Source organism: Brienomyrus brachyistius, chromosome 14 (genome assembly GCF_023856365.1).
Source record: "Brienomyrus brachyistius isolate T26 chromosome 14, BBRACH_0.4, whole genome shotgun sequence".
Lineage (NCBI taxonomy): Eukaryota > Metazoa > Chordata > Actinopteri > Osteoglossiformes > Mormyridae > Brienomyrus > Brienomyrus brachyistius.
In genome coordinates, this window is record NC_064546.1 from 11547245 (window position 1) to 11565877 (window position 18633).

Consider the following 18633-nt stretch of genomic DNA (forward strand, 5'->3'; position numbering starts at 1 on the left):
TGTAAGTGTGAAAATCTTCTGGAATGTTCCACTGATGTTTATTTTTGGCCCGAATGTGTCTGATGTGCTGATGCCTGTGAAGGACCCTGATAACAAAGTGTTTCTACTGCTGAGACATATCAGCCTATTGAATCGTAAAACTGCGTATGATGAGTGTATGTTTGCTTTAGGTTGCCCGTTGCACTTCCTGTGGACACCTGGGTTACTTTCTTCAGCCTATTTTTGTTCAGTAAACAATGCTGACATGCTAAAAGAATCCCCCTTTCATCTCAAACATCAGAAAACACAATATTCCCTTTATATTTTCCAACACACTGCATGTGAACTTACTAACACCATGAATAAGATAAACATATGAAAAATTAAAATTCCCAAAATATTGAAAGCAAATCTGAAAAAATAAGTCCTAATAAATTTTAACAGCTGATATTTTACTTTAATAAATGCGTAATTTTTTATAAAAAAGTAATTTTTGTGGAGATCTGTGGGAATGGCTGTAGGAAATGGCTGATTTCCTAAATAAAATTTCCTTGAAGCTTGGAAGGGGATCTAATGTCACTTTGCTATGGAGGATGGATATGGAAAGGTAGAAAGATCATGTACATCTCCTTTGAGTTTATCATATAGTATTCATCTAATTGTCTTTCTTTCAGCCTGTCTGCTTATTTGAAGACCTTGTGCCCTATATTGACTTGACTGGTCGTTGACTTGGCCGTGTCATTTCCTGTCCGACGCTGTAGACCTAACTCGTAAGATTCCTCGGTATATAATGAAAGGCTCGCTTCCGGCACATTGTCTGCTCTTCCTACCCTTCTTCTCATAAAGCTGTAGCCCTACCAGCCCCCCTTGCCACCACCAGTTGCAGCTGGTAGCCTTTGCTCGAAGGTGCCCTTATCTGAGGATTTAAGCCCTTGCCAAAGCCCCGTCGGTGGTCTGGTGTCCTGTTTACAAAAAGTGCATTATTGTGATCAAAGAGAAGCCAGTACTTGAACGTGCAGAAGTTTTTCACCAGCCTGCAGATATTATTTTCCAAGGACGACGGCTCGTTTAGAGAGTTTTATGGTTCATGTCAGGGAGGGGACATCGGTATGCCTCTGGCTGATGATCTGAACGGATATTTTCCGCCAGAGAGGTGAAGGGAAACTTGTTATAGATGTATTGAATTGGGGTGGGGGGAGGGGAGGGGGGTGAAAGAGCACACATTGGAGAGAAGGCAGAAAGGGAAGGAGCTGCTTGTTCTCAAATGGCACGTTTTATGAGTCGTTTTTAAGTGCATTCCTCTGCAAAAATCTGCGGGGTTAAGAGGGTGCAACAGAGCAGCGCGGCGCAATCTCAGGCAGCGGGAGGTTAAGTATGACATCAATGAGCAGGGGATCTTGTGGGTAAGTGAAGCGGTGGGGGGGGGGGGATGGCAGGAATTAAACAGTGGAGATTTGGACACTGGGAAAGGCGTGTTTGACACATACCTATTTCCATTCAGCGACTGCATCTCCCCCGAGCCAGTTAACAGCACCTGAGAGACAGCTCCTCTCGAGGTCAAGCCAAGCGATCAGATTAAGGAGATGCAATAAATAAATGAATGCAATAAAGAGGCGTTAACAATGCAATAGGCCCTCATCCAGAATCCATTTGCAGCCCATTACATTGATCTGCACTGTTATTGCCGTAGCGATATTTCAGTCCAAGTATGACTCCAGTTCCAGCTGCTGTAAAATATAAAATCCCAGCTCAAAAACGTCAACAGGATGCCACGTTGCTGCTTAAGTTTTTTAAATCTATGCCTGTCTGTTTGTGTATGGTTTTATTGCATTGTTCATTGAGTACAATGTAATGGCTTTTTTTTGCCCATTCCAGCTCAGAGTTGGCACTAATGAGAATCCAACCACTACAGCCTAGCAATTACTTTCAGGGGAGAAACGCCACAACCTGTTTAAGGGCGTCCACTCCTGGCGTCGGGTATTGATTATTGTGCCGAGGATACAATGGAGTTACAATGTAAGTGCGAGTATGTGGGGTGAGGGTCAGCTAATCTGAGATGGGGGCGCCTCCAGTTAGTCCCTGTCACTGGGTCCCCCCTCTTAGCCGCGGTGAGGAGTGGCTGTAGCGTCGGTGCTAATTTCCGAAGAGAGAATGAAATCCTACTTAAACCCCGCCTCTTGCTTTCTCTCCTTCCTTTTCCTCTGTGCTCCAGATCTCTATTGTTGCATGTGAATCAGGTATGTAATGACAGTAGCGCTTTAATTAAAGATACCTTCATAATGCATTATAATGGTCGATATAAGTATTAATAAAGCATTACAACATCATCTATAGACAGTCATAAGGTATTACAGAATTGTTTATAATACTTAATGTTTAATAATATATACAATCATTATAATACTTCATAAGCTCCACTGAAGCTCCCATCTATAATGCACTATAGATACCTTAATATAATATTATATAATAATGCATTTTAATGTTCAGTACTACATTATTAAAGTGTCTATAGTGCAGTATAGATGAGAGCTTCAAAAAGCATTCATTATGCATAATAAACATGCTATGCATTTTTATAAATACTTATAGCCATGTTTATAATGCCTTATGAATGTTCATAGTGTTCATAGATTCTTGTAGACTTGGAATGCACAGATAGTATTATCAAAATGATTTTAATTAGGCGCCTGTGGTATCAGTTGAGGAATGGGAGTAGGCCACGCTTCTGTGTCGCCAGGTGGAGCTGTCTGTAGGGGCATCATGCCACTCTGCTACCCTGACAGTGGCAGTGGGCGGGAATAGGAGGGGAAGGGCTGCACACCCTAGGTAATGCTCAGTGTCACCCTTCATGTTCCAACCTACAGATGCAATTTGCTGACAATTCTTGGTGAAGGAATAAGTGATGCAGAATTATAATGATTGTATTAACCATCCTCTCTACTGCAGAGGGGGTACCAGGTGTTCCACTACGTTAATTATGCATAACGCCACCATGGAATATTAAAAGCCTTTGTACTGTAGCACTGGGAATGAAATATTTTGTAAAAATCGTCCTTCATGGCAGCAGGGTAGAACTGTTTGTACGTAAGGCGCATGCCAGTCGAGTCTGCCTGTCCTCGACAGAAATCGAGGTGTTTCACTGTTTCCTTACCGCGTTCTGTGGTGTAAAAGGACACATGGGCAAACTGTTGGGATTTGAGTTTAACCTGTGACCTGTGAAGAAAAGATATAAAATAAAATATTTTGCGTAAAATGCGTGTTTTTATGTGCCAGATATGCTGTCACACATATCAGACAACCAGGTGTGTTCATTTGTTTTATCGTAAGATAATACCCTACGTGACTCTTGATAGAGAAAGATGCACTAAAGACGGTTGTAAAGAAAAAATAATTTACATAGCGTAAATAAATAATGAGTATTTCATACTTTTATGAACATTTCACCATTTTAAATAAAGGGTGACTGCCAACATCCAGCTGGTCAGCTGATCTCTCACCAGCTGAAATTTGTTCTTTTCTCCTCCTGCTGGGCTCATAACCTCAGATCTTCTTCATCTTGTCCCTGTCGCTCTTCTGGGCGGATGATAGCTGGCACGGATACGCCACAATGCGAGGGGCCAGTTTAACCTTGAGCTAGCTTGAAATGGTAGGGAACTGGGGGGAAAAAAAAAAGATGCAAGATGAGTGAAAGAATGAAGGGAGCGTCATGAGATTCCTACATTTAGATTTGGGGTTTGAGGAGATGGATTGCCCGGCGGCCGTGAGTAATTTGTCACTGTCACCGGAAGGGGAGAGAGAGAAGCAGGACAGGGAGTGAGCGAGGAAGCCTCTGTGGTTCTATATTATATATATACCTGTTTAGTAGGGAGGTATGGTGGTTCTGTGGATAGCAGTGTAGTTACACATATCCTGGGTTAGAGGATCAAAGACCACCTCTGGCTCTGTGCATGAACTTTGCTCCTGCTTTCATTGTTTGGTGGATTCCTCCCGGCCTTAGGAAAATCGGAGTGCCTGCATTGGCCACAGTGCCTGAGCATGTGCTCTGTGTTGGACTGACACCCACGTGGAATTCCATTACTAGAACTAGACTCCAAGTTCACCATGACCATCTCCTGGATAAGCAGTGCGGAGGGATGGAGGGATGAGTGGATATAAGTATTTACTTCTGAATGATGTGGATTAAGAAAAAGAGCAAAGTGAATGCACAAAAAGATAAGAAAAGAAAGTCGAAGTATCTTTTATTGTCAACTTCAGGTATATGATGTCTGGAGCCGTATCATTCTCATTGGTCATAGTGAAAATGAAAATTAATCAATAGAATATAAATCAAACATTGGCACTAGATGTCAGGACAAATGCATCCACTAGAGGACAGAAATGATACTGACACTTGTTCATACAGCCAGTATGTTGTTCAGAATGCCGCAGTCTCATTGACATTGAGTGACAGTAGGGCAGCTTACCGGGGGGGGGAATGAGAAAATATGCAGTGTTTTGTTTTTTTTTTTTTCGTCCTACATAATTTGTGTTCGCTGGCACCGCAACACTGGCTGTGTTAATTCAAGAAGTTGATTATTGTATTCAAATTGTTTTCCATTCCAGTGATCTAATTAAGGTTTTGCTGGCCAGGGACAGATTAACATTGGGTGGTTTCACTGGGCACCTTGTTGGCTTTTGGCCATTCTGGACACCAGACTTATATTAGTGTTTGTATGTTGCACCAGGGGGCGGCATGGTGGTGCAGTGGTTAGCACTGTTGCCTCACACCTCTGGGAGTCGGATTCGAGTCTCCGCCTGGGTCACGTGTGTGGAGTTTGAATGTTCTCCCCATGTCATTGTGGGGTTTCCTCCAGGTACTCCGGTTTCCCCCCCACAGTCCAAAAACATGCTGAGGCTAATGGGACTTGCTAAACTGCCCGTAGGTGTGCCTGTGTGAGGGAATGGTGTGTGAGTGTGCCCTGCGATGGGCTGGCCTCCCATCCTGGGTTGTTCCCTGCCTCGTGCCCATTGCTTCCGGGATAGGCTCCGGACCCCCCACGACTCAGTAGGATAAGCGGTTTGGAAAATGGATGGATGGATGGATGGATGTTCGACTTGCCCGAGACTTCCTGGTATTGGCTTCAAGCTCACTGCTCCCTCTCACCCTTTACTGCAGTGTTTCACAATCCAGTCCTTGGGGACCCACAATAATTTATACAGAGAAGACAACATTATCATTAGCCAATGGTATGTTTCGATTCGATGAGTGACAGGGGAGGGGGAAATCTTTGGGCCAATTAGCTTTCAGGTGGGGCCAGTGCCCCTATGACCCCGCCTATGTATATACCTCTGTACAAGTATTATTGCATTTTCAGGTGTCAAACAAAAGTAGGGCAGTAATTTTCCATCATCTAATTTTCATTATCCTTCGACACCAAACCTAAATTCTCCACCACAGGCTCTTGTACTTTGGCTCAAGATACACAAAGTACAGGTCTGTATCAAGCTTCTTGTCCACAAATCCCTATTTTGGTCACACTCTAGCTGATAGTGCATCTGATTGTCAAAGCCAATATATCCAGTCTTCATAAGTACTACACGAGCATTTGTGAATCTTTACAAAGGTTCTATTTAAAGACCTGTATATACATGATTAAACAACCAAGCACATCAGCCAAGCGGGGTTGATGTCGCGGACCTGCCTTGTCTATTAAAGTGGTTTGCTTACATTCGTCATATCTGGGGTTTCATATTTCAGGGAGCTGTGGTGGGGTAGGGGGTCCCTGCTGAACATCCCGGAATGTTTCCGCTGCGTCCTCAGCTGTGTCGCTGTGAATGTGGATTTCTGGCTCCTGTGCTCCACGTGATCTTTGCATTACTGGCTTTCTTCAGAGAGGAGAGAGAAAGTGGAGAGAACAGAAAAGGACGAGGAAAGGTTTTAGTCATTTGTGCGCGTTCTGTATGTGAGCCGGACATTCACACCATCAGTCTTTCGCTTTCTCATCAGTATAGAATTACACCTATTTTGCAGTGTTATGAGTTTTTTTTTTTTGCATATTCATAACATACAGAGTGTCAGTCTTTCACATATTATTTATGGTTTGTTTTCATATTATTTAAGATGATCTGATAGTAGGGGTCTGGAATGTTGAAGTCATTTAGCATTTAGTCCAACGCAAGTAATTGCCTGGCACGCCATAGTGCATTGGAATAAATGTAATTATTATTCATGTAACAGACTATTGTCTCACTTACCTCACTCATGTGGAGCATTGGCGTTGGGTTCAAGTTCAGGTGTGTAGAGTGTAACCTCATTGAGCAACACAATAAAGATTTACATAAACACACAATGGAAACAATAACAGGTTGAAATGTAATAAGTGGATGAATATTCTGCAGTTGGGTTTGCCAAATTGCCTGTAGGTGTGTTTGTGTGTGTTAATGGTGAGTGTGCCCTGTGATGGGTTGGCGCGGTGTCCTGGGTTACTCCCTGCCTTGTGCCTGTTGTTTCCGGCAGAGGTTCTGCATCCCTGCTATGCTGTATTGGATAATGGTGTAACAGCGATGCAAATGTTCAGAATCTCTCAGCCTCCCCAGCTCAGCCCACTGCCGTGGGATCAGCCTGTTGAGCTCTCATCACGTTACTAATGTTACAAAACTCGTTTTTCATTTCACAATTAACACTATAACACATGTAAATCATAAAGTTATTATTCATTTTAAGGTTATGGCCAGATGTTTATTTTGTAAATATTACACCCAGTTTATTGCCAGTTGCATGTGTCACATGACTACACGTCACATGATTTTGGTCCAACCCAAAATTTTTTTCCCAGTATTTTCTTACCCCCCCCCCCCCCAAAAAAATAAAAATAAAAAAATCAAGGTATGAACCAAACTGTAGCTCAAGAATCGAGGTTTCAACCAAATTGTGGATATGGAGAATCGTGATGAATGAATGAATTAATGAATAATCTCCAGCTGGACATCAAGACCTTCTGAGCGGACCACCTAGTGTTTTTTCGAGTGCCATGTCTGCATTCTGCCTTTCCAACAATTCAGATGAGGCACATATTATTTTTTTTTGGGGGGGGGGGGGCATTACACATCTCCTGCTGAGACGTGGAGGCAGTGCGTGGGAGGGCAGGCTAATACCGTGTGTGTTTCAGGCAGCGCTGCCTCTCGGCTCCGGAGGTGAGGTCCGCCTCCCGAAAGCTACACAGGTCATCGCTGATGTCAGAGTCGTCTCTGCCTCATATCGGGCCAGGAGCTCGTGAGAGAGCCACTCTTCCAGATTTATTCGGGCTCTTTTTATTTCCACATGCACCCCGGGCTTCATCTTTCCATTGTATACAAAAACGCCACGGGCGCAGTATCCGGGGGGGCGTATCCAAGGCGAGATAATGGAATGCTGTAGCGAACGTGGGGCACGGGGAGCTTCGGGGAGACGACATCGACGCATTAAATCCCGCGATTCTGAGATGGGACGGGGGTCACAATGAACTGGGGTGAGGACATGACAGCGATGCAAAGTTAAAGCAAGGCAGGCATTCGGCAAGGGCCTCGTTGGCCGAGAGAATTAGATGTCCAAACACCCCTCCCCCAGGTCTAGACTGCTCTCGCCGGACGTCACCCTGGTGACTGAGACAGCCCCTCACACGCCTGTGTTTACTTAACGTCTCTGTGATTTTAAGGCAGCCTGATGAGGGCCTCTGCCCCGGCTCAGCTCGCTGTTCGTCAGGCCTCTTGGTAAGAAGGGTAATGAAGCTCTGACTGCCTTCTATCAGTCAGAGAGATGGCCTCTCGCCGTGTTATTGCAGCAGGCTCAGTGTCACCGAAAGCAAGGTCAGCATGCAAATAGTCTGACAAGCACGTAAGTGAGGTTAAGAGGCAACGGACATTTAGCCAGCGATTACGCACTCATACCCTGCTGTTCTGAGCGTTAAATGGGGCAGGGGCATCATTAAGAACTCATGAATGAACGACCACAAGAAAACTACCTACATGAACTAGGAGGGGTGGCTATGGCACACAAAACAGCAAAACACTTTTTTTAGTTGCGATACCACGTTTTTGTCGCCGTGAAGTATGCTTTGTGTGTGCACCCTAACTGAACTCGGTCAACCTTGAATCCAAAAGGAATCGCCATTGATTCATCATGGGCTGAATTCTGACAACTGGCTTGAGATAATGAGTCTACCCAGGCAATATACCGGCCCACTGAGATCAATAAATAGCTTTTGGCTTTAGCCTCTCATCTCACGGTTAGTGCGTACTTCCGGTTTGTACACTAATTTGAGCAGATGGCTACAACATGTATATTCGGCATATTGTATTTGGTGTGCCGCATTTGTGTATCCTTGTTAAATCTTATCACCATTTAATAGGCTTGGGTGGTATCTGATTTTTCATACCATCATACCTTTCGGACAGTATATCGAGGTTTTTTAAAAAGCAGTGTTATGTAACGCAACGGTAAATTATATTACCTTAATGTTGCCTAGCATTTGTTGGCGAGACTGGGATAGCGGCTTGGGCTGGGACTCAGGGTGCTGTGACCCACGTTCACCGGACCATGGAACTTTTCGGGTTATTCCAGCACGGAGCTGCCATGCTCTCAGCCCTTTGCATCATGCTGCGAATACCAGCTGTCTAATCGCGTCTATGGCATGGAGGACGAGGGCATGAGGCTGCGGCAATAGGAATGTAGCAATTAACGACAAAACCAACTAACCAGCAAACTGCACCGAAATGATCCTCACTGGGCTTCTTTACAGAAGGATTTGGGAGGATGCCAAGGGTCGGGAAATGTAGTGGTTCTAAAGAGTGGCATGGGTGCAAGTTAATTAAGGGGTTAGCACATGGCTGGCAGAACTGTATTCTGATTGGTTAGTCTTGGGCAAGGTGTGGGTGCGAAAGAGCTGTGGAAAGTGGCTGCCTCTTTAGCAGCAACATGAGGGGCTCGGTGTTGGAGAGCTGACCGGGCCCAAACGTAGGCTTTGTCTGTCTATTATTCACTGGGCACGCTCACGTTGTCACCTTCTGATGTGACAACTGACCGCTTGTTGTTTTGCTGAGCCTGAAATGGAGCTTAGGGATGCTACCTGTACTGGCAATGCAGCGAAATCACCTTCAGTGCTGGAGTGTACCATATGCGTTTCCATGGTAACAACCCCCAATATGGTAGCACGGTGTTGCCATGTAAATGAGAAGGAAATGATCTGCAGCTTTACAGTAGGATCATCTCACGTGGAAGACTGAGAGCCCTCAGTGCAACGTCGAAGGAGACCGTCCAGGCTGGCAGTCTGGGGGGCTGTGGGGTCTCCTTCCCCCGCTTCTGCCCGAAAACGAGGCAGCATCCGTTGGCTAGCGGCCACTAACAGTTTCCTGACATCCTCATCCATCACTCCGTGTGTGGTCTGCACATCCATTGCCATTTCAAGCGATTCAGCCAATGGCCATAATCTGTCCATCAACCCTGCAATGTACTCCTTGATTCACTCTTCTCATTGAGCGAATGTTGTGTCACAGTACATTGAGATGCATGTGCTGTGCATTTTCACAGCTCTGCTTTTCTGATGCCTTAACATAGCTTTGTATAATCAAAAATATCGGAAAAATAATTTGTCCACTACAAAAAATGAGCGAACTTGTTATGTGGACTTGTAAAGCTTCTTCGGGGCAGGCAAATTCCCACCAAATTCTATTTAGTTAATTTCATTTTTACACGGTCTCTTTCACAACAGTCACTCCAAGGCATTTGACAAGAGCGCGTGGCAATCCAATACTGGATCATTTATACAAAATATAGGGAAATAAAGAATGCTATTGTCATGAGGTATATGTATGTTTTTAAACATGATTTTCATGCAATCCATCTATCGATCTATCTATCCATCCATGCTTATTCAGTAGCGTCACAGTGATTCTGAAACCTCTCCCAAGGATCAGGGGATTGGGTCGGTGGATAGATTACAGACCCACCACATCCCTTTGCCGGATAAGCAATCGCAGAATATTCATGGACGGAAATGTGATTTTAAGTGGTTTGACCATCAACCGAGCAAAAAAGACAATGAATACGTTCAAACTGCACGCCGACGAAATCAGTGTTCATTCATTTGCTTTTCTGCATTATTTATGTTGACTGTCGGTGCTCAGGTGTGATGAAACTCATTAATACCCCTATGGTGTTAAGATTTACGCAACAGTCACAGAGCGGGATGAATGAATCATGGGACTTTTGATGGAAGGCAATAATTTTGAATATAGAGTGTCTGCGTCCAAGTAACGTGAGGGGAAGACAAAGCTTTGCCTCTCTGCATGCTAAGTGTAAAGACCAGGCTCACACATGGCAGTGCTGGTCTCTCTGTGTGAGCTTCCCCCAAAACAGGTGCTCGCGGCCATACCTTCCCTTCTGCTCCGACCGTTTGGGATCCTGGGAGAAGCGTCTCCCACGGAGATACACCTGTCTGTGGCTAAAAGGGGGAGCCAGATAGACCTCTAATCACACTGTCTTCACCCGGAAAATGTCACAGAGAGAGCCTCTGAACCCGCTTGAATCCAGACGTTCCTCGTCTCGCTCCCTTGACAAGGATTTCGAGACGCTGAATGTTCACGGCGCGTTGCCACGTTTAACCCGTGACGGTTTCTGCTTCAGCTGGCGTGGGAGCATGCATGGCAAGGTTTCCACCCCCGCTTGTAAGAGGCCAACAGCTGCCTTGATGTATGCCATAAGATCAGCTTTTCCTGTCGCCGTGGGAGCAAAAGCCTATGTATCAGTGCAAGTGTTTGTTGCCACATTCCAGCGCTGAGGAGTGTACCGGTGTTACTGTGTGCGGTAGTGTGGTAGGAGCCCCAGGACATTTTCGACTTGTGCCTATGCAAGATAGACCAGGAGTCCCGACGTGTGCTGGGGAAGTGTGTCAGGATCTCGTCTGTCCGACAGGAGGGCAGACACATAAATTCTCGCTGGGTTTGCATGCTGCCTTGAGCCCGCCAGAGAATGAGGCACGCCGTCTGCAGGAAGCCATCTGGAATTTATTACAGGTTGATAAAGCAGAACTCGGCATTCTGTTCGAGCGGCCCCATTTCCCGCGTCGGGTCCCATGTTCTGGGCTGTATTTCCAACTGCTTCGTGCTTCTTCTGAGGCTTCGGAGGCCCATCAGCGGGCAAATCATGCCGTGAGCCAAGTATGGATTTTGAGCAGTTTTTTGGCCACGGCAGGTAGTTGGCCGAGAGGAGAAGGCAAAAGGAAGCATCTCACTTCCTCTCTCCACGGATTTTTTAAAGATGCCTGTGGAGGCTTTAACTAGGGTCTGCAGAACAGGCCTATCTCAGCATCTCATCATATAGCCAGCTGTCTGCCAGATGAGGCAAACCTTGTGTGATTGACACCTATTGCACTTGACATATTTTATCCACCTGGAGTTCAGTCCTCAGCTGTGCTGAAGGATTTGTTATTCAGACCGATCTCTGCAGGGCAATGTTTCCCAATCCGATATTCGGGGACCCACAGACACTCCGAAATGGAGCTGAGAGGGAGCAAAAAGGTGGACCATCTGTGGGTCCCCGAGGACTGGGGTGGGACACACTGCTCTAGGTCATTCCATTAGGAAAAAGTGATATAGTGATTTTTTTCAGTAGCAGGGTGGGTTTTGAGGACAAATTACATTGTAATTACATGTATTTCATTAGTACCAAAAACGAAAAAGACAATTTCATTTGCTGTTAAGCGCAGTTAATGAAATTAAGAATGAAACAGGTATTGGCAAACTGAAGGAGGTACTCAAGATGTTAACTCTGTTGGGAATAACTGTCCTATTAATGACTAATACCATACGGAAAATACATGGAGAGAATTCAGAGAAGCAGCTAGGGGCTACGGACTAACAGGAATACAAGTCAGTGCAGCCTAAGTGCTCCTTAAATGGGCAGTTAGTTAGTTAGCTAGTCAGCTCATCACTGGGTGGAGCCCGTGTGGTGCTCAAGGGCAGCTCACCTTCCAGTTTCACGTTGTTTCGGACAGTGCACTGCCGTCCCCTACACACCGGGTGGGGGAGGGGGTGGTGTTGCCCCGAATTGCTAATTCAGCGCCCCCTCAGAACACGGCGCCCCAGGCGGCCGCCTAATGGATTGCCCGGCACTCAGCCAGCTGGATAAACAGTGATTGTTCTTTTACCCTATTATTATACTTTCCTGCTCTTCAGGCAAGAGTTGCCAATGTCTTCCCAGTCTATTTGGCAAGACCTACCATAAATTAGTCCTACTATTTACTTTTAATGTAGCTTGTATGTAGTAGCCCTGGGCCTGTGGTTTCTGTAGACCTCAAGTCAACAGTTAAATGCTAAATAACTTTTATCCGCCAGCGATACAGTCACTTTCAGAAAGGTCTGGGCCGAAACGGATGCATTTGTATTTAGTGCAGTCTCCAGTTTATTTCCTTTTCATTCATCCCTGCTGAATCTGCTCAGCCAGCGTTTCCCAAGAAGCCCCTACAGATAACCCCATCCCTGCTTCTAAGCATAGCAATGTGCTCAGGCAGGTAGGTCAAAGCGATATACACACGACTTCACATGTTCTTGCACGATTTCTATATCAGGGCACAAAAGGATTAAATGAGCAACTGTTGCTCTTTCCAGCTGCAGGTATTATTCTGTTATACTGTTACGACTGTGTTACGGCTAAAACTGTCCCTGTTAGGTGTGGGACACAAAGATTAAGCTGAACAATGTCTTTGAATCGGTTGCCAGATAATTAAATGTAGTTGGTGTTGCAGGTCTGTAGGCCAAGCTGGAACTAATTATTCTCCAGTTCTCTCTTAGTGGGCTTTGCATGTTTCTAGCATATCTGGATCCTCCTGTCTTCTTAAGCAACTTAAAAATCTGGTTAGTGCACGTAGAGGTGGAGATTTCCGGTCCAGGGAGTACAAATCCAGACCAGGATTTTGTTGCAGCCAACCGGTTGCGTATAAAGAGTCACAGAGTACTCATCTGGGTAGTTGAAATAAAATCTTGGTCTGGATTTGTATTTTCTGGACCTGAAATCTCTACCTCTGTTGACAAGTAACCCATCCAGTGTAATCCTTGCATTTTGTCCTCTGCCTTTTGCAGTTGGTTCAAGGTCAACTAAATGGATTGATTGATGACTCGTTAAAATCATTCAAAAATAACAGCCATCAGTTGACATATTTGGATCCATCCATCTTCCGTATCTCCTCAGCCACTGCTGGATTGCTGGATGGCAGGAAGCACAGGGCAGGAGGCAGGGGAACAACATGGGTGAAATGCATGCGTTTGGACTATGGGAGGAAATTGGAGTACATGTAAAAACCCTCAGGAACATGGGCCTGACATAAAGACTGTGGTTGATATATTTTCAGTGCATCATGATAAAATTCATGCAGACATTTATGTATACAGTGCAATTTCATGACAGCTTGACACTGCTGATTTTGACACCACAATAAAGCCACTGTGAAATACAGTGTAATTTGAATATGCCACAAAGCACAAAGACGTGATTTATTTAACTACTCATATGTATTAAATCTGTCTCTCTGAATTCCAGTCAGAGTAAACTATGGAGAAAACACTGGATTGGAATGGACATTTCTCCAAGCAGGACTAAGAATTTAAACAACTACTAAGCTTAATGCATTGTATAGCCATTTAAAGGGAGTGTACAACTCAGGAAATATTTCCACAATTAAATTAACTCACAGCCAGAAACTGCGGTTAACGGTCTCCTTCACAACACATCGATTCATATGTTCAGTGTTTATAGAAGACGTTTGTCCTGCAACAGACATGTTTCATCATGTAGTACATTACTTTTATATTGACTTTTGTGCTATCAGAGTGTAACGTCACTGACTTTTCTTCGACTGACTGGAGTCCTTAATCAAAGAGTAACACTATTACTGCACTACAGAATATTTATCCCATTTAACGCAGATAATAAGAGAAATGATAAGCTTATGGGCCTTGAGAGACAAAGAAATGGAATCATGTGTAGCTAAAACTAAGTTCCATAAATTTGCAAATCTATTACAGATGAGAAGTTTTAAAGATCTATATTGTTATTGCTAGCATACACTTGTCGTTACGATCTGTTTTCGTCTTTGCTTCTCTGTAACATTTTCCATTTGCCCACAGACTGGTGTTTCTATATACACCTCAGAATGTTCACTGTCCAGCCAACAAAATATTTAAGTGAATTTTCTGCAAATACTTGCCTCAAAAAAAACCAGTTTATTGCATTTCGATACTGTAGTTGACGGTGTCAATAGCATCTGTTCGATTTTCGTAAGGAATGGGCAAGCAGTTTTTGCTATAACGTATCCTCTTTTTGTCATGATCTGTCTCTTCTAGACAAGTCATTTTGTATTGATAATGATGAGACACTCTGACAGGACATAGCTGGCTTTGGTCCGAGGGGTAAAATAAGATATCTTAATCACTTGGTTTTTTTGGCACACACTAATGCAACTCGATCTGTTGAATTCCCCCACGTACTGCTTCTTATAAATACCTCGCCCGCTACAGTGTATTTATAAAACAGTAGGTACATTTATCAGCACAGCATCAAATGGAAAACACTGTTTAAAAAGCTGTATATGTGGGAATTGTCTTCAGTCTGCCAGTACGAATACAAAATATCCTGCCATTGAGGAAATAATATCTTTATGTTTATTTGGTTGTGCACCAGTGGTTATGTGATACAATCAATCTGCTATTCCAATCTTCAATGACCATTACTATTTTACTATACTACTATACTGTATTTACCACTATATATTCCTGCTTACGAAGTCCATCCATTTTGCAGCCACTTATCGTGGTTGAAGGTCGAGGGGGTCACACATTTGCATGCTACAGGCATTTTAAAGATGCCAATTAGCATATCTGTGTGTCTTTGTACTGCGGGGAGACAGCAGAGACCCCAGGGGAAACCCGTATGACACAGGGAGTAATGTCAGGTAACAGTGCCTTCCACTGACCCCCCCAAACTGTGCCTGTCACATGACATGAAATCGTCATATGATTGGTTTGAATGGAATCAACAAGAATCAACAAGATTTAAAACTGAACTTATTATATTATAATGTAAAGGAAATGTAAAGATATGTACAAAAAAAATGACTTAACAATACCTGTCCTATAATTCTACATATAATTATGTGCTGCAGGTAAATGCACTAGGTACCCAGTACCTGTTTTTGTATCCTTCCTCTTTTTTCTTTTCATTTTCCCTTTCCATCCTTCTTGTCATCTTGCTTTCTTTCTTGCACCGACAAGAATAATCTTCCAGCTTTGTTGTACCTTGTGCAATTAAAATAAAGGCATTAAATCAATCAATCAATCAATCAATTCACGGCGAGTCTGGATCCCGTTCCAGGAAGAACAAGGAAAGGAACAGAGGACACACTGGACGGGATGTGGAATTATAGAATTATTATAAAATGAATGTGAATGAGTGCTAGTTTTAAAGCATTTCAGAGATCATAGCAAACTGAAAGCAGGACCATCCGCAGCTCCAGGGCCTTCGTGGGTTTTCTGTCTGGTTTCAGCTTCCTTGTTTTGGGTTCTGCTTCTCCTGGTTATTTTAAGACACTACTCTCCTTTCAGTTTTTCTTTTCTGTTTGTCTTTTCTGGCAGTGGCCCCTCATCTCATTTTGAGTAACGGGGTCCTCCACTCCGTTGGAGGCAGCCTGTTGATTTTATTGCTTCTCTCATTCAGAGCAAAATTGGATCGGGATACAAACCAAACAGACGCATTTTATTACACGCTGGATGGGTGACATTGTATCGGTAATGAGGCTTTTGGATCTTATCAAAGGGGGCTTTTGACTTTTCCGTACCCGAACCTGCACGTTTTTCTCCCCGCGTATCGGTTATTTGCGAGCGAGAGCTTGTCTGTTTTTCTTGGTCCTGTTTTCCTTAGAAGGGGAAAATGAAAACATGCCAGAGGAAAATAAATCATGCAGCTGGATAGGGCTCATGCAGCAACCCATGTCAATTCAGACCATGTGTCTTCCCTGTAGCCCCTGGAATGGCTTATTCCCTGTACGTGATTTGCCATGCTCATTAGTATTCGTTTTCCTGCAACAAGGTTGTCTTTATGCGGCAGAGAACACTTTGCCCCAAAACTCATATATATTCCAGCTGAAGTTCAAGGTAGCTTGAATTCCTCACCGTCAGTTTGTCAAGCAAACAGCAAAGAAACGGCTTGAATTTTGTTTTGATCATATCTGACTGTTAACGTATGTTAGTATGGGATTGGCTGAAAAGGGAAAAATTACCTTCAAATTTCAAATAAAAATATAGAAAGATGGAAAAGAGAGGCAGATTTCTGGTTGGGTAGGTGAATAGGTCCATTGAACTCCTACCAATGTCTGGCCTGAGTGCTGAGAAGATAATTGGCACCCTATTTGAAGCTGCTCTGCCCCTGGTGGATGGGAGGTCCCAAAGCCAAATAAATTCTGCCGGCTTGGGTGACTGAGAGGCTTGTATTCCTCATCAATGGAAGCTTGTCCTCAATGCACAACACATGGCAGACAGCCGGCAGAGTTGGGTAAATAGGGCAGGGAATTGTGGGATGTGGGATCTCTCAAGAGATGGATATTTGTTTATATGGGATAATTGCCTAAGGTAAAACATTTCACGATGACTTACACATAAGAATAGCCTCTCTTGTATACCTGAGGGCACATTTTGTTGAGTTAATCATGTAGGTTAGGGGGTCCCAACCTTCGGGCTACAGAAGACTGGGGAGAGAATTGCCACCCAACCTGTGTTGGGTGGCAACTGCATTGTCCTGTGATCCCAGAACACATGTGATTTGTCAGTACACATTGTGTAAACCCGACAAGTTTTATTGGAATAACTCTGCCTGTTTTACCGGTTTGTGACATATCTGTACTCTGTAACCTAGTCCACAGACATCAGGAGCTTGGGAAGCTCCTCAGAGGTTGGCCTAGAATGTACGGTACAAGGACATTTGTAATGAATCTCGAAGCAGTTTTCTCAAATATGAAAAGAGGAAAAAAAAGAAAATCCTGTCGCTTAAATGGATTCTTACATATGTAGGAAAATAAACAAACATTTTTTTCTTAAAACCACACCAGGCTTCTGTAATAATTATAATAATGGTAAAAATCATAATCATTAAAGTCATTGTGTATTATTCTCAAGAATGTGAAAGTTAAATAACTGCATATTCACGTTTGATAGGTGAGACAATTGATCAGACAGTTCTATAGTGGTTCTCTGGACATAAAACATGACTTTGTATTTGCTTGCAAAGGCATCTGAACTTTCAAAGATAGCTTTTAAGATTTTAGGATTTTAAAGATTATACAGATGTTAAAATACACTTTTAAATGAACACATCCATAATAAATGCTTCAGAAAACAGAAGCTTCAAAATAGCAGTTCAAAATATGAGATCAAAACTGTTTTGCATTTTGGAATGCTGTAAATGCTTGGTAACTATGCACCTTCATAATGCATCGATAGAACATTCATAAGCAGCATGTAAGCACACCATAATATCCTAAATACCTTGACAGCTTTAATATACATTAATAACAAACATTACATGAGTATATTATCATCATGTTTGTTGTGTGTTAGGATATTAAGGTATACATAGAATCTGCTTATGAATGTTCTATGAATGCTTAATAAATGCATTAGGAAGGTGCAGTAAATGTAAAGCGTTACCAAATGATTTAAGATATGACTGATGTAAGATATGGATATAAAAAAAATATACTGTTATCTTTCACTGTCACAAATAACATCATTTTTGAGGTGTGCCCCCCCCCCCCCCAAACCCATTAACCTGCAACCTTCTCCTGGTAGGAGACAAGATTCGGTTTTAAATGAACAGCCAGTATTTAATTTGCTCTGGACCTTGGCGGCAGTCTCATTTATGGAAGGAGGAAGCGTGGGGGATTGTGGGGGTGGGTTTCACCTTTCATTAACATTGAAATGAGGTGACCGAAATGAGGACAAACTCGGTAGTGGGGAAAATAGGACAGGCACGGTGGCAGTCTGCTGTTCAAAGGAGTGGCCCAGTCCCGTGCCATTTACCATCTTCTCAGGTTCACAATATGAAAAGTAGCTATTCCCTAATCAACTTAGATAGGACTATTGTGCCGGGAACTTTGATGCTCTCCAATAATGACGCAAGTTCTCTCGCCAGACGGGGAGTCTTTCTGTTACTGGCAAGTGAGAGCCCCCCCAGGCCAGAGTGAGGAGATTCAAAATCCCTTCTGACACAATCTGTGCTTGATAGTCCATTTCAGGTGGGAGAAATCAGCATTCTGTGCTGCATCCCTCTGTTTGGTAATGCTTTTCAGTCTGGGCTGTGAAGAGCACTGGAAACAGTCAGCAGACAGACCGACAGGCTAGTTGGAGGACAGTACTCTACAGTCTCAAGGTAGATTTCTGAAGCCTGTCATGTGTAATTGTTATATAACGCTAGGTTATATGCGTAGGTGTGGGCACTGGGAGATGCTGTTTTTGATTGAGGTTTTATGAAGGGGAACTCCATGCCACAAATTACATAGAAAGTGTGCACCCGTCTCCAGGCAGACCTTAATTATTATCATTATCCATTTCAGATAAGCAGATGCAAGTGTAAAAAGCTGAAAAGCAAAATGC

The 18633-nt window shown here is 43.6% G+C and overlaps 1 protein-coding gene and 1 long non-coding RNA gene across 5 annotated transcripts in view; one reads left to right on the forward strand and one right to left on the reverse strand.

The window, feature by feature from the left end:
- Nucleotides 1–18633, forward strand: part of kif26ba (kinesin family member 26Ba) — a 93245-nt gene that overhangs the window by 12987 nt on the left and 61625 nt on the right. The window lies entirely within an intron of this gene.
- Nucleotides 3328–9132, reverse strand: LOC125707430 (uncharacterized). Its single transcript, XR_007382285.1, has 3 exons — nucleotides 6217–9132; nucleotides 5690–5847; nucleotides 3328–3636 (listed from the first exon to the last, which is right to left on the reverse strand). It is a non-coding gene; the product is annotated as an uncharacterized LOC125707430 (long non-coding RNA).